At 46.8% G+C, this 14,240-nt stretch overlaps 1 protein-coding gene across 1 annotated transcript in view; it reads left to right on the forward strand.

The window, feature by feature from the left end:
- Window positions 1-10,257: 10,257 nt before the first annotated feature.
- Window positions 10,258-14,240, forward strand: part of CPA2 (carboxypeptidase A2) — a 56,793-nt gene continuing 52,810 nt past the window's right edge. Inside the window, exon 1 of the mRNA XM_063815592.1 lies at window positions 10,258-10,423. The gene's annotated coding sequence lies outside the window, so the exon portion shown is untranslated. The remainder of the gene's footprint in view (window positions 10,424-14,240) is intronic.

The following is a 14,240-nucleotide window of genomic DNA, read 5'->3' on the forward strand; positions in this document are numbered from 1 at the left end:
CAGGTGATCCCTCCCACCTTGGCCTCTCAAAATGTTGGGATTATAGGCGTGAGCCACCGCGCCCGGCCAGGTATCACAATTCTTATCAGGAACTGGGATGCAGGGAACTATGGGATGTAGAGAAAGGTCACAGTCCAAACCAGTATCTGCCCTCCAGGATGGGGTGGTGTGGCCTTGGTGGGAGGAGAGATGAGCCAGTAGGTTAAATCTTACCAATAACAGCAGCAACAATAATAGCAATATTGGAAACGAGTAACATTTAGAGCAGGGGTACCCAACACCTAGACCATGGTGCGGTACTAGTCCGTGGCTTGTTAGGAACTGGGCTGCACAACAGGAGGTGAGCGGCAGGCAAGCCAGCATTACTGCTTGAGCTCTGCCTCCACCTCCTGTCAGATCAGCAACGGCATTAGGTTCTCATAGGAGCGCGAACCCTATTGTGGACTGCACGTGCAAGGGATCTCAGTTGCATGCTCCTTATGAGAATCTAATCCCTGAAGATATGAGGTGAATCTAATGCCTGATGATCTGGGGTTTCATCCCCAAACCACCCGCCCAGCCCCCCACCCCTCCAATCCATGGAAAAATTGTCTTCCATAAAACCTGTCCCTGGTGCCAAAAAGGTTGGGGACTGCTGATTTAGAGATTGCTTGTCATATGCCAGGCACAAGGCAAGCAATTTATAAAGATTATTTATCCTTCACAATCCTGCAAGATAGATATTTCAATTTTACAGGTGATAAAAGTAAGGCTTGGGGTAATTAAATAACATACTCCAGGTCATACAGTTGGTAAATGGGGAGCTGGGCCTTGGTCTTGTCTGACCACAAATATTTTTTTGTGTTGTTTTACCATGGTAGAACATTATCCATTAAAAAATTTATTTTTTATTTTTTATTTTTAGAGATGGGGTCTTGCTTTGTTGCCCAGGCTAATGTCAAACTCTGGGCCTCAGGGAGGCCAGGTGCGGTGGCTCATGCCTGTAATCCCAACATTTTGGGAGGCTGAGGCAGGTGGATCACTTGAGGCCAGGAGTTGGAGAACAGCCTGGCCAATGTGGCGAAATCCCATCTCTACTAAAAATATAAAAATTAGCCAGTTGTGGTAGCATATGCCTGTGATCCCAGCTACTCTGGAGGCTGAGGTAGGAGGATCACTTGAACCTGGGATGCAGAGGTTTCAGTGAGCTGAGATCGCACCACTGCACTCCAGCCTGGGCGACAGAGTGAGACTCTGTCTCAAAAAAACAAAACAAAAACTCTGGGCCTCAGGCAGTCCTCTTGCCTTGATCTCCCAAAGTGCTGAGATTGCAGGTGTGGGCCACTGCACCTGGCCTATTATCCAAATTCTTAATGAAGAGCAACTGATAAAAACTTGGGACACCACATACCAAATACCAAACCAAGTCCTGAGAGAGCAGAGGACTATTAATGGAAAACAGAGCCAAGAGTCAGAGGCTGAGCAGAGTTAGAAGCAGAAGTAACCTGGAGAGGTTTCACACTGTGTGGTGGTGAGGACTTGCAATCACCTGACAGGTTCTTCCTGCCCACTGCACAGACAAAACCAATTCACTGAGACTGTGGGATTGCAGTAAAGAAAGAGTTTAATTAATGCAAGGCAGCCAAGAGGCAGGACTGGAGTTATCACTCAAATCAGTCTCTCCAAGAACTCAGATGCTAGGGTTTTTATGGACAATTTGGTGGACAGGGGGTTAGGGAATAGGTACTACTGATTGGCTGGGGATGAAATCACAGGGGTGTGAAGAATGGTCCTTGAGTGTTGAGTCTGCCTCTGGGTGGGGGGACCACAGGACCCGTTGAGTCACGAGTCAGGAGTCTGTGGGGTCAGTCGGTTGCCAGAATTCAAAAGCCTGAAAAACACCTCAAAAGACCAATCTTAAGTTCTACAATAGTGATGTTATCTATAGGAGCATCGGGGAAGTCACAGATCTTGTGACCTCTGATCACATGACTCCTAAGCAGTAAAGGATTGTAGAAACTATGCCTACATTTTAGCAGAATTCAGGCTCCTCCCATAATAAAACCGCTTTTGCAAAATTATGACTGAGATAGTGAAAGAGATCTAATCTAACTGACTACACCTTGCTTCTAACCTCCAAGCTGTCCTTGTTGGGCGTAGGCTGAACTAACTTTGGGAGGAACTTAGTTCATAGTTTATAGTTTATAGTTTTTCTTTCCTTTTTTTTTTTTTGAGACAGAGTCTCACTCTGCAGTGACATGATCTCGGCTCACTGCAACCTCCACCTCCCGGGTTCAAGTGATTCTCGTGCCGCAGCCTTCTGAGTAGCTGGGACTACAGGCACCTGCCACCACACCCGGTTAATTTTTGTATTTTTATTAGAGACAGGGTTTCACCATATTGGCCAGGCTGGTCTTGAACTCCTGACCTTGTGATTCGCCTGCCTCAGCCTCCCAAAGTGCTGGCATTACAGGTGTGAGCCACTGTACCCAGCTTATAGTTTACAGTTTAAAACAAAGACGATAACAGCCCTTTCCCAAAACAAACCTCCTCCTTGTCTGGGGACTAGACTGCCTTTGTAGGACTAAGAAATTAGTCACAAGATTAGAAATTATGGTTTAGGAGTCGTGCAGCTGGAGGCTACAAGATTTTGTCCCTCCCTAAATTCCTCCTAAGATAAGTGCTTGAGATATTTTGCAGCCCCTGCACTTGATGGATCAGCTGGCACCACCCAGATCAATAAACTGGCTCATCTGATCTTGTGGCCCCTACCCAGGAACTGACTAAGCACAAGAAGACAGCTTCAACTCCCTATGATTTCATCTCTGACCAGTCAGCACTCCCGGCTCACTGGCTTCCCTGCACCCACTAAGTTGTCCTTAAAAACTCTGATCCCCTGGCCGGGTGCAGTGGCTCACGCTTGTAATCCCAGCACTTTGGGAGGCCAAGGCGGGCAGATCATCTGAGGTCAGGAGTTTGAAACCAGCCTGACTAACATGGTGAAATCCCGTCTGTACTCAAAAATACAAAAAATTGGGGCAGGGCCGGGCGCTGTGGCTCACGCCTGTAATCCCAGCACTTTGGGAGGCTGAGGCGGGCGGATCATGAGGTCAGGAGATCGAGACCGTCCTGGCTAACACGGTGAAACCCCGTCTCTACTAAAAATACAAAAAAATTTGGCCAGGCGTGGTCCCGGGCGCCTGTAGTCCCAGCTACTCAGGAGGCTGAGGCAGGAGAATGGCGTGAACCCGGGAGGCGGAGGTTGCAGTCAGCCGAGATTGCGCCACTGCACTCCAGCCTGGGCGACACAGCGAGACTCTGTCTCAAAAAAAAAAAATTCCGGCAGATCACAAGGTCAGGAGATCAAGACCATCCTGGCTAACACGGTGAAACCCCGTCTCTAATAAAAATATAAAAAATTAGCCAGGCGTGGTGGTGGGTGCCTGTAATCCCAGCTACTTGGCAGGCTGAGGCAGGAGAATGGCGTGTACCCGGGAGGCGGAGCTTGCAGTGAGCCGGGATCACACCAGTGCACTCCAGCCTGAGCGACAGAGTGACATTTCATCTCAAAAAAAAAAAAAAAAAAAAAGCAAAACAAAAAATTAGCTGAGCATGGTGGCACATGCCTGTAATCCCAGCTACTCAAGAGGCTGAGGCAGGAGAATCGCTTGAACCCGGGAGGCGGAGGTTGCAGTCAGCTAAGATCGTGCCATTGCACTCCAGCCTCGGCAACAGAGCAAAACTCCGTCTCAAAAAACAAAACAAAACAAAACAAAAACAACAAAAAAACTCTGATCTCTGAATGCTCGGGGATACTGATTTGAGTAATAATAATACTTCGGTCTCCTGCATAGCCAGCTCCGTGTGAATTACTATTTCTCTATTGCAATTCCCCTGTCTTGATAAATTGGTTCTGTCTAGGCAGCAGGCCAGGTGAATCCATTGGGCAGTTACAATAGTCCTAATTTTCATGGCCTTTTATTAGTTTTACAAAGAAGATTTCAGTCCCTGAGCAAGGATAGAGTTAGTTTTAGGGAGAAACTATTATCCTTGCTTCAAAGTTAAACTATAAAATAAATTCCTCCACCTAGGAATGAGCAAGGCCAGCCAGCTCATAAGGCTAGAAGCAAGATGGAGTCAGCCATGCTGGATTTGTCTCATCATCATAATCTTTGCAAAGGCGATTTCCACCTTATGACATCAGCTTGCCTCCTCTGCAGGGGTTAAGCCTGGCCAGCTTAAGACAAAAAGGGAGAAATGGAGACTTAGCTGGTGAGGATAGAAATGAACTTTGCACTGATTGTTGAGAAACAAGGGACAGTAGGAACTAAAACAGTGAGGTTGATGGCCAAGGGTTTGAGTGGAGGAGAAGGAGGAGGGGATCTGGGTTCAGACCGCATGGGGAGTAAGAACTCTGATGTGAGTGGGCTTGCTCCATCTTCCCAGGACATGGTGAACCATAGAATGAGGAGCAAAACCATGGTCAGGTACAGATCTGGTGAGATGAGACGGTTATGAAACTGGGACCGCAGACACTAGTCATGGCTGGATGTTGCTTTTGTGCAGAGTCTGGTGTGGGCTCTACACCAAGCTCAACACCATCAAGAAAACCTGATAGCAACTACGACTCTTCCCCAGTGCCACTCCTTTATCTAATGAAGGAGTGCTATCTTCCAACACATTCTAGAAGTAGTACTTTGAAAATGACAACCCATTAGCAGATTGTGAAATAAATTTAGCGGGTCGTGATTCGCATTTATTAAATAATAAACAGAAAGTTGGTTGGGTGTGGTGGCTTACGCCTATAATCCCAACACTTTGGGAGGCCAAGGTGGGCAGATTACTTGAGGCCAGAAGTTCGAGACCAACCTGGCCAACATGGCGAAACTCTGTCTCTATTAAAAATACAAAAATTAGCTGGGCATGGTGGCACACGCCTGTAATCCCAGTTGCTTGGGAGGCTGAGGCAGGAGAATCATTTGAACTTGAGAGGCAGAGGTTGCAGTGAGCTGAGATCATGCCATTGCACTCCAGCCTGGGCGACAGAGCAAGACTCTGTCTAAAAAAAATAAATAAATAAAAATAATAAACAGAAAGTAACAGCATATCACACATAACAAGGGTAAGTATTATTAAGTGTGTGTGTACTGCATTGCAATGTAAAATGTATTTCTTATTATGTGTGATAAGAGAAAAGGGCTGAGCACAGTGGCTCACACCTGTAATCTCAGCATTTTAGGAAGCTGAGGCAGGAGGATCACTTGAGCCCAGGAATTAGAGACCAGCCTGGGCAACATAGTAAGACCCCTGTCTCTAGAAAAATATTTAAAAATAGAAAAAAAAAAAGATAAAAAACAAAAGTCACTGCTCTAGAGTAGTTTTCTTTGTAGATTTTCCTGTATCATCTAGCTATACCACTAAATTAGTGAAGGCACTATCCATGCTTTCCCAATTGTCTGCTAGGAATTAGTAAATCCTCACCCACACTATAGGATGGAACGTCTAGATTAGTGAAAAGCTTGAATTAAATTATACTACTTTAAAAGAACTTCAGGTTTATTATTTTCAAATACAAAAAGTGGAAGCAAGCTAACCAACTGTTGCCTGGTACACAGGGGTGGGTTTTGGCTTGGTGAATAGACAAGAGTTATCTGTAATTGACATTTCAAAGAAGCCTAAGAAACAGGCCAGCCTTTGTTTAAATCATAATTACCCTGTTTGTATGTAAAAGAATACTTCTGAAGCTTTTCAAAACAACTGGTTCTTTTAAGCAGATAATTATTCCCCTTCCAATCTTGTTTACACTACTATTCAGAACTTCAGTGAACTTTTTTTTTTCATAGATAGTACAAAGGTTAACTTCAGCCAGCCCTTCCTCAAATTATCACAAATTCCCAATTAGTGGATTCTAAACAGGGTTTCCCTGTAACAATATGCTGAAGACTTGCATGATGTGTTTTTTATTGCTTTGAATAACATCTGACAAGTTTCCAAGTACCAGGCCACCTGGACATTCTCTATCTGTCAGGAAAAGATAGAGGTCAAAGAGTTGGGTGGGAGGGTGGGGGAAATATAAATCAGGCCCATACATTCCTATACTATTAGAGGAAGACAAAAGGAAGAAAATGCTTTTTTTCCCCCCAAATATCTATTACATACCAACTGAATCTTAAATAATAGGCACTTTTTGGTGTAAAGAAGAGTTGCACTTACCATCTAAATTTAACAAAACCTCAGATGAAAATAGAAAGCTGACCTTTTTTGTATGTAGACTGGCAGTTATTGGAGAGGCCCAGGGAAGTTGGCAAGAGAAAGATGCATTATAAATAAATTATACTTGTCCTTTCTCGTTATTTCTTATTGCAAATTTCCACTCAGTGCACAAAGGGATAATGCATGAAATCCTTTTTTTAAACAAAAATTTTATGATCCTGAGCAATACTGTTTTCCAGTTCTTTTATCTTCTGAGCTCAGCCTTTTTCACAAGCTGTTCCTCAAGCTGCCTTATTGCAGGGGCCTGTTGTCTCTAATTGTCTTTGTTTATTAGGGCCCTCTGTCACCATGAAGTTTCACGTGTTCAAATCTTGATTTAGCAGTGAGAACACCAGGCTGAGAACTAACTCTGCTACTAATGAGTGTAAATCACAAAAGGGGAAGTGGAGAGATAAAAACCAGGTCCTAGTGGAAGGGTCTACAGCCAGGGTTAGTAAGACTGACTGGCAGGTCAGAGGATTGAGGAAGAGACGAAAGGGCTTGGAGAAATGCCACTTAGGGTCAGCGTCTTTTTGTCTCTTTTCTCTGATTGTACCCCTTCAGATACAGAAAGGGTCTGAAGTAGCCTATGTTGATTGTTTTCCTTTCTTCCATTTTGTTCCATTGTTCCTGCTCTCTTACATGATTTACGGTTAAGTTCTGATTGGTCTAAGCCAAGCCTGGTGGTGCCATTCTCCTGGTCCATGAGTGGCTCAAGGGTGGGCATGTAATCTCATTCTGGGAAGGGAAGTTTGCTGGGGGGAGCATTCAGAGAAAAATGTTTGTTCAGTCTTTCTTTAAAAAGACATGTGGAGAAGAGAAATAGTCCCTTTTCTTTTGGTGGTTGCTAGCAAGTCTGCACGTGATGACTGGAACTGTGACAGCCAGCTCGTGTCCATAGGGGCATTCGCCCCAGTATGACAGTGTGGAAATATGGAAAAGACTAGGTCCTGAGCTGCTGAATTAACAAATTCTGGAAACATCCTACTTTTAGATTTGTTGCTAGGCAAAATAATCCCTATTGTAAGTTGGTTTTTCTGTGACTTGCAGTTGATACAGGGTCTTAGTCATCTTCTTATGTTCTATAATTTCTAGAGCAGCTTCTTTTGCCTGGAAGGTGCTCTATGATGCCTAAATTGTTAAAGAAAAAATTATGCGTGCTTCTTTGATGGCGGGGCCCATGGCTTTGCGTGTGTGGTGATGATGATCATATTGAGAGGTGACAGCGTGCTGGCAGTCCTCAGAGCCCTCGCTTTCTCTCGGCACCTCCTCTGCCTGGGCTCCCACTTTGGCGGCATTTGAGGAGCCCTTCAGCCCACCACTGCACTGTGGGAGCCCCTTTCTGGGCTGGCCAAGGCTGGAGCCCACTCCCTCAGCTTGCAGTGAGGAGTGGAGGGAGAGGCGCGAGCGGGAACCCGGGCTGCGTGCGGCGCTTGCAGGCCAGCTGGAGTTCCGGGTGGGCGTGAGCTTGGCGGGCCCTGCACTCGGAGCAGCCGGCCAGCCCTGCTGGCCCTGGGCAATGAGGGACTTAGCACCCGGGCCAGTGGCTGCGGAGGGTGTACTGGGTCCCCCAGCAGTGCCAGCCCACCGGCGCTGCACTCGATTTCTCACCGAGCCTTAGCTGCCTCCTGGCGGGGCAGGGCTCGGGACCTGCAGCCCGCCATGCCTGAGCCTCCCACCCACTCCATGGGCTCCTGTGCGGCCCAAGCCTCCCCAACGAGCACCACCCCCTGCTCCACGGCGCCCAGTCCCATCGACCACCCAAGGGCTGAGGAGTGCGAGTGCACGGCGCCGTACTAGCAGGCAGCTCCACCTGCAGCCCCTGTGCGGGATCCACTAGGTGAAGCCAGCTGGGCTCCTGAGTCTGGTGGGGACGTGGAGAGTCTTTATGTCTAGCTCAGGGATTGTAAATACACCAATCAGCACCCTGTGTTTAGCTCAAGGTTTGTGAGTGTACCAATCAACACTCTGTATCTAGCTGCTCTGGTGGGGCTTTGGAGAACCTGTGTGTGGAAACTCTGTATCTAACTAATCTGATGGGGACGTGGAGAGCCTTTGTATCTAGCTCAGGGATTGTAAACGCACCAATCAGTGCCCTGACAAAATAGGCCACTCGGCTCTACCAATCAGCAGGATGTGGGTGGGGCCAGATAAGAGAATAAAAGCAGGCTGCCGGAGCCAGCAGTGGCAACCCGCTTGGGTATCCTTCCACACTGTGGTAGTTTTGTTCTTTCACTCTTTGCAATAAATCTTGCTACTGCTCACTCTTCGGATCCACACTGCTTTTATGAGCTGTAACACTCACCATGAAGATCTGCAGCTTCTGTCCTGAAGCCAGCGAGCCCATGAGCCCACCAGGAGGAAAGAACAACTCCAGATGCGCTGCCTTAAGAGCTGTTAACACTCATCGGGAAGGTCTGCAGCTTCACTCCTGAGACAGCGAGACCACGAACCCACCAGAAGGAAGAAACTCCTAACACATCTGAACATCAGAAGGAACAGACTCCAGACGTGCCACCTTAAAAGCTGTAACACTCACCACGAGGATCCGCGGCTTCATTCTTGAAGTCAGTGAGACCAAGAACCCACCAATTCCGGACACAGTATTAGTCCGTTCTCGCGCTGCTATAAAGAAATACCTGAGACTGGGTAATTTATAAAGAAAAGGGGTTTAATTGGCTCACAGTTCTGCCGGCTATACAGGAAGCATGGCTGAGGAGGCCCCAGGAAACTTTCAATCATGGTGGAAGGCGAAGAGGAAGCAGGAACGTCTTACATGCCTGGAGCAGGAGAAAGAGAGTGAAGTGGGAGGTGCTACACACTTTTAAACAACCTGATCTTGTGAGAACTCACTGTCATGAGAACAGCAAGGAGGAAATACACCCCCACGATCCAATTGAAGTAGGATATTTCCCTGACCCCTTTGCAGGACTCATGAAGGGGGTGCCCTGTTTACTCAGCCCACAGCTCTCAACTCCTTGTGGAAGGGAGTGCATGGGTGAACGAGACAGGAACTGGAGAACATGAGCACTGGAGTCAGCTGGCTACTCTGGTGCCAGCAGGAGTGAACTCCACTCAGACCCACTGAATTCTACCCCTTGCTGGAGGGGGGTGCAGGTGAATGGGTGCAGGAGCTGGGGCAAGTGCTTTGGGGGGCCAGTAGGAGCCAACTTCTTGCTGGTCCCATGGCAGCGTCTATGGGGGTGCTTGCGACCCCTGAAGCCCCAGAAGGTGTGTTACAGTGCTCTTTTAGCTCTGCCATCCACGGATGGCTGAAGTGTTATCAACTCAGAGGGCCCTCTGCCTTTTTGCATGAGGCGGCTGCCTTCTGCCAGTGAGAATAAAGGGTCAGTATGACAGCCTTTTACGTCCTCACTCTTGGCTCCTGAATTCTTGTCCAGCATCCAGGAGAAACAAGGTCACACAAACAAATTGAAGGATGGTAAATGTGGGGAATTTTACTGCTGATGAAAGTGACTCTCAGTGAGAAGGGGAGCTGAATAAGGGATGGGGTGGGCAGGTAATTTTCCCCTGGAGTCTGGCCATCTCTGGCTGGATTCTTCTCTGAAATTACACTGTCAGACTGTCCCTCTGAAGTCAAGCTGTTTCTCTCCAATGTCCAACCATAGTCTCTGAGGTACAGCTGCTTCTCAGGGATTTTTATGAGCACAGGATTTGGGGTAGGGCAGGCCATGGGTAGTTTTGGAAAATACGACTTTCAAGCAGGAAAATAGGAATGTAACTTCTCACTTTGGGCTGCTGTTTCAGGCTGTTTGTCTTGAGGGTGGGGCCCTCACTGGGGACCTGCCCTTTTCTGCCCAGAATTTCCCTGCCTCCTGTCCCTATCACAACCACCTTCCATCAGGCCACTTCTCCAACAGTGGGGATTACAATTCAAAATGAGATTTGGATGGGGACACAGATCCAACCCATATCGATGCTGAGAGCTATTAATAGCGGAGGGAAGGTTTTTGTAAATGTTTTGGACTTTTTCGTGTTGCCTGTCTCCTCCCTTTTCTTTTCCAGGAGCCACCACTTCTTCCAGTTCTCATGAATGTTGACACAGTGTGATGCTGCTTTCTACCACCTCACCTTCACCTTGACCAAGCATAGACTGCAGTAGGACTCTCTTCCAATCTGAGATGCTTCCTGAGAAGTTGGAATTGGGACCAGGAAAGAGATCAGTCTCTGGGTGAGTGCAACTAGAACAGGTTTTCAGGCTCTACATTTCCCTCCATGTAGATTGGGAAACAGAAAAAGCAGATTATTACTGAAAGAAAAAAAGAAACAGGACCAAGCATGGCGGCTTATGCCTGTAATCCCAGAAGTTTGAGAGGCCATGGGGGAGGGATGGATTGAAGCCAGGAGTTCAAGACTCTACCTTTTCTTTTCCCCCAGATGGAGTCTCACTCTGTTGCCCAGGCTGGAGTGCAGTGGTGCAATCTCGGCTCACTGAAACTTCCACCTCCTGCGCTGAAGCAACCTCCCACCTCAGCCTCCTGAGCAGCTGGGACTACAGGCACATGCCACCATACTTGGCTAATTTTTGTTTTTGTTTTTATTTTGAGACAGAATTTCACTCTGTCGCCCAGGCTGGAGTGCAGTGGCATGAGCTCAGCTCACTGCAACCTCTGCCTCCCAGGCCAAGTGATTCTTGTTTCTCAGCCATCTGAGTAGCTGGGAGTACAGGCGCCTGCCAACACGCCCAGCTAATTTTTGTATTTTTAGTAGAGATGGGGTTTCGCCATGTTGGCCAGGCTGGTCTTGAACTCCTGGCCTCAAGTGATCCATTCGCCTTGGCCTCCCAAGGTGTTGGGATGACAGGCATGAGCCACTGTGTCTGGCCTACTTTTTTGTTTTTTTGTAGAGATGGAATTTTACCATGTTGCCTAGGCTGATCTTGAACTCCTGGTCTCAAGGGATCTGCCCACCTCAGCCTCCCAAAGTGCTGGGATTACTAAGTGTGAGCCACTATGCCTTGCCAGACCCTGCCTCTTTAAAAAAAAAAAAAAAAAAAAAAAAAAAAAAGCAGGGGCAGAGAGATGAGATGGAAAGTTCTGATGTTTTTCTTTTTTTTTTTTTTTTTTGAGACGGAGTCTTGCTCTGTTGCCCAGGCTGGAGTGCAGTGGCGCGATCTTGGCTCACTGCAAGCTCTGCCTCCTGGGTTCAGGCCATTCTCCTGCCTCAGCCTCCCAAGTAGCTGGGACCACAGGTGACCGCCACCACGCCTGGCTAATTTTTTGTATTTTTAGTAGAGACGGGGTTTCACCGTGTTAGCCAGGATGGTCTCAATCTCCTGACCTCGTGATCCACCCGCCTTGGCCTCCCAAAGTGCTGGGATTACAGGTGTGAGCCACTGTGCCCGGCCAGTTCTGATGTTTTTCAAATCCCTGATTCTAGGTCATTTCTAAGGTCCATCTGTTTACACACTCATAGGCACCATGACACTTCGCTAGCAGATTTTTATAATAAATCCCCCTTTTCACTTATGCTAGTTCAAGTGGGATTGTATTACTAGAAACCAAAAAAATCCTTAAGGTAGTGGTGTGCTGGTAAATGTTTAACAATTGGCTCTGATTGTTAACAGCCGTGATTTTACAACACCTGTTGATTTCCATAATATACTCCCACTATCACTTCTCTCAAGTGGCAGCATGAAGGTGGAGTTGGGCTGAGACAACTGGAGTCCTGATAAGTGAGCCACAGTGAGGAAGGGGCCCCAGGTGGAGGAGGGCCCCAGGTGGAGAAGAACAATGAACAATTTTTCTGAGAGACAGCTAATCACAAACAACCCCCAGGCACAATGACCTCCATGGACACAGCTACCTCTTCTGTTCGTAGTCCCAGCAGCACGACCTTGTTCCGCATGTAGCCCCTTCCAACATGACCCTATAAAACTTCCCTTTAGTCCGCCTCTTTGCAGACAGCCCCTTCTCTGCTGTGCTGCCTGTTGCAACCTTGAAGCATGTTTTCATACCTTCTGTAATCAATCTGCCTTTCTTTACCTAAAACTGTCTAGGTAAATTCCTTTACCACCTGTGCCACTGGCCCCAAATAGTCGCTACCCACTACAACAAGCACATTGGTTTTGGTGAGCTGGTGGGAGGTGGCTCTAGCACACCACTGGCTAAAGAACACAACACATAACCCATATTAAATACTAATTATGGAAAGCCATTGTTTTGGACTAAGTTTCTGCTGTAGGCCCCAACAGACCAGACCTAAGACCAAAATGGAATCATTCATGCTAAAGTTCCAGGTCACCCAGCCTACACTAAGTTGTTATCTGACCTTCAGAGAAATAAAGAGAAAGAGATAACAGCCAATTTCCCAAACAGGCCAGTTAAAAATCTTCAATAGGCTGGATAATGCCATTCTCTCTCTAAACCTTACACAAAAAAAGTAACCTGACATTGACTGATCAGTTATTTTTCTATTGTTCTGTGTAAAAGTAACGAATATACTCTTTGTTCTTTGTCTTTGCTTTCTTCAGCTCTGTGATGGTTAATACTGTCAACTTGATTGGATTGAAGGATACAAAGTATTGATCCTGGGTGTGTCTGTGAGGGTGTTGCCAAAGGAGATTAACATTTGAGTCAATGGGCTGGGAAAGGTAGACCCACCCTTAATCTGGGTGGGCACCATCTAATCAGCTGCCAGTGTGGCTGGAATATAAAGCAGGCAGAAAAATGTGAAAAGATGAGACTGGCCTAGCCTCCCGGCCTACAACTTTCTCCCATGCTGGATGCTTCCTTCCTTTGAACGTTGGATTCCAAGTTCTTCAGTTCTGGGACTGGGACTGGCTCTCCTTGCTCCTCAGCTTGCAGGCAGCCTATCGTGGGACCTTGTGATTGTGCGAGTTAATATTTAATTTTTTTTCTCGAGACGGAGTCTTGCTCTGTTGCCCAGGCTGGAGTGCAATGGCGTGATCTCAACTCACTGCAACCTCCACCTCCCGGGTTCAAGCGATTCTCCTGCCTCAGCCTCCCAAGTAGCTGGGATTACAGGTGCGTGCCACCACGCCCGGCTAATTTTTTGTATTTTTTAGTAGAGATGGGGTTTCACCATGTTGGCCAGGCTGGTCTTGAACTCCTCACCTCGTGATCCACCCACCTCAGCCTCCCAAAGTGTTGAGATTACAGGTGTGAGCCACCACGCCCAGCCATGAGTTAATATTTAATAAACTCCCCTTTATATATATATATCTATCCTATTAGTTCTGTCCTTCTGGAGAACCCTGACTAATACAAGCTCAATTCATTGAAACACTTATTCTATTTTATGGAATGAAGTGTTGCCTGATCCTAGACTTGCAAATAAAGCTAGCTGAGATCTTTAGCCTCAATTTGTTATAATTATGTCTTTTGACACACACTTCTCAGTTATATAGGAGGTTCAGGGATGTATACTGATGGTTGCTAAGTTAGGAATTCTGGTATACTAATCTTTTAATTAGTTTCAAATGTGCAGAGACTTGGGGCTCAGGGAGTAGAGGAAATAAGACTAAGTTCTTAAATCATATTGAAAAAATACTTTTGTTGTATAATAATGCTTTTATGTGTATTGGGAATGGGAGGGAGGTAAGGGGCTGAGGAAGGAAAACTAGCTGTAAATGCAACTGGGAAGATGTGGAAGAAGGTGGCCTCTGCGAAGGAAGTCTCCAGACCTTGACTAAAAGGACAGGATTACCTTCTTCAGGTAAGGAGCAGCCTTCCAGGCTACCTAAAACCCCCAGCTACCAAACAAAACACTAACTCAGTTCACTGGGCCATCTCATGTTAGATCTCCTGACCTGCTTTGCTTTTGTCTGAAGTTCCTTTAAGGACAGAAAACCCTTTTTTCTTTTTCTTTTCTTTTCTTTTTTTTTTTTTTTTTTGAGACCGTCTTGCTCTGTCGCCCAGGCTGGAGTGCAGTGGCCCAAACTTCTCTCACTGCAGCCTCCTGGATTCAAGTGATTCTCATGCCTCGGTCTGCCAAGTAGCTGGGATTACAGGCATGCATGACACCCG

Source organism: Pan troglodytes, chromosome 6 (assembly GCF_028858775.2).
Source record: "Pan troglodytes isolate AG18354 chromosome 6, NHGRI_mPanTro3-v2.0_pri, whole genome shotgun sequence".
In the NCBI taxonomy this organism is placed as follows: Eukaryota; Metazoa; Chordata; class Mammalia; order Primates; family Hominidae; genus Pan; species Pan troglodytes.